At 37.2% G+C, this 2,755-nt stretch overlaps 1 long non-coding RNA gene across 1 annotated transcript in view; it reads right to left on the bottom strand.

Moving 5' to 3' along the window:
• Positions 1 to 2,755, bottom strand: part of LOC128251253 (uncharacterized) — an 11,731-nt gene that overhangs the window by 4,254 nt on the left and 4,722 nt on the right. The gene's annotated exons all lie outside the window — the stretch shown is intronic.

Genomic DNA, 2,755 nt, shown 5'->3' with positions numbered 1-2,755 from the left:
ACACACACACACACACACACACACACACACACACACACACACAAATGCACACACACACACACAAATGCACACACATATATAAGATGTGTGCATTGTTGTTATTTTGATGTCTCAAAACATAAAACTGTTTCTTCAGTATTATTGGAAATCTAGTTTCAAGCAAGCAAAGTGGTCAAATTGCCTTAGTGTCTAGGTCAAACACATGAGTAGTACTGCAGAGGGATGTTGTGTTGGTACACATACATACACACATACGCATTGATCCATACACAGATTTATAGTTGTACATGGACATACACACACATACATGCATTACTTAATATGGTAATAAAACTGATGATTTAATAAGTCAGAGAGATACAGAATTGCTCTTGCATGAAATAAGTTAGTAATATCATGTATGTGTGTATATATATATATATATATATATATATATATATATATATATATATATAAACACACACACACATATATATATATCTACACACATATATATGCATATACATACACACACACACCCACACACTCACATATATATGTATATATGAGTGTGTGTGTGTGTGTCAATTTGTTTGTCTAGTAACATTAAGTGTGACTGTTAGTATATCTTGAAAGGAAAAGAGAAAAGAAAGGACATTCACACGCACATATTAGAACTCACACAAACACACACATACACACTCCCTGTCTCTGTCTCTCTCTCTCTCACATATTCTGACATGTACTCTCTGTCTCTCTAATACTCCCTCTCTCTCTCTCTCTCTCTCTCACACACACACACACTCTCTCTTTCTCTCTCACACTCACATACACTCTCTTTCTCTCGCACTCTCTCACTTTTTCTCACGCACGCACACAAACGCACTCTCTCCCTCTCGCACCACCACCATGAACTGTTTGCAAGCAAACAACAGGACAAATGACATCAATTGATTTTAAGAAAGTTGGGTGGCTGAGGTGAGAAAGAGAAGTAATTATTGAATGATATCGAGTAGAGTGGAAGAGAGAATTAGATTCATATCAAGGGAGACGTAATGATATTATAATGATATTCAGAGAGAGAGAGGTGAGAATAAGAAAGGCAGCTACCCAAAGAAATTAAGAGCATAAGAGAATGATGTGTGTGTGTGTGTGTGTGTGTATGTGAGAGAGAGACTGTACACACACACACACACACACACACAAACACACATGTATTCTGATTTACTTGTTTCAATCTGTAGACTGTGGCCATGCTGGGGCACCACCTTTGACAAATTTTTAGTCAAATGAATTGACTGGTACCTATTCTATCAGTCTCTTTTGCTGAACTGTTACATGGACATAAACATACCAGCACTGGTTGTCAAGTGGCGTTGGGCCACAAACATTGACACAAAGATACACACACAGGCACAAAGATACACACACACACACACACACACACACACTACATGCTTCTTTCAGTTTCCATCTACCAAATCCACTCACAAGGCTTTGCTTGGCCCAAGGTGATAGTAGATGACACTTGCACAAGGTGCTACATAGTGGGACTGAACCCAGAACCATATGGTTGGGAAGCAAGCTTCTTACCACACTACCACACCTGTGTGTATATATATATATATATATTACCCAGATATGCACCTATATATACAGGTAGATGTAGGTATGCACATATCTGTACGTATATATGCATATACTCATTTATTATTTGTTTTATATATATATATATATATATATATATATATATATATATATATATATGTACATACACACACACATACACATATACATTAATTATGCAAGAAGTGGCATGCATATCATCTTCATCACTGTTTATACATCTACTTTTCCTAGCTGGCATGGGTTGGATGGGACTTTTAGAGGTAGTGTTTTATAGGCAGCTACTCTTCCTGATACCAACTGTTTCAGTATGCTTAAACCAGTGTAGCTGTGTGGTTAAGAATTTTGCTTCTCAACCATGTGGTCTTAAGTTCAGTCCCACTGTATGGCACTCCAACTGCAAGATACCTGTTTCTATCCATACTCTAACTTCTTATCACCTGACATAAAGCCCCTTCCCTCAATATTACTCTATCCTCAGTTGAGGAGTGTTGTCTTGCAAGTTACATGGTGGCATCACTGATGGTGCCACATAAAAATCACCCAGTACACTCAAGAAAGTGGATGGCATTAGGCCAAACCTCCAGCTGTAGAAACCATGCCAAAGCAGACATTTGAGTATGATGCAGTCCTCTGGCTTACCAGTTCTTGTCAAACTGTTCGACCCATGCCAAAATGGAAAACATATATTAAGCGATAATGATGATAATGATGATGTTGATGATGATAATGATGATATGCATGTGTGTGTGTGTGTGTGTGTGTGTTTTTGATATCATGTGATAGGAGTAAATGAGCATCACTATCATGCAAGTGATGTTGTGCATTTCCAGTTTTCCATGGCAAGACCTGTCTGGCCATGGGAAATATTACCATATTCAGAAACAGGTGGGGGTTGGCAAGAGAAATGGCATCCAGGCTCAGGAAATCTACCTCAACAGATTCCATCAGATCCGTGCAAGCATGAAAAACTGAACATTAAATGATGATTATGATGATAACACACACACACACACACACACACACACACAAACATATATAATTATATCATATGTTACATATATATATGTGTGTGTGTGTATGTGTGTGTTTATATAGTTGTGTGCGTGTATATATATATATATATATATATATATATATATATATATAT

This window comes from Octopus bimaculoides, chromosome 2 (genome assembly GCF_001194135.2).
Source record: "Octopus bimaculoides isolate UCB-OBI-ISO-001 chromosome 2, ASM119413v2, whole genome shotgun sequence".
Lineage (NCBI taxonomy): Eukaryota > Metazoa > Mollusca > Cephalopoda > Octopoda > Octopodidae > Octopus > Octopus bimaculoides.
Note: the sequence above shows the minus strand (reverse complement) of the source record. Positions and strands in the feature narration are given on the sequence as shown.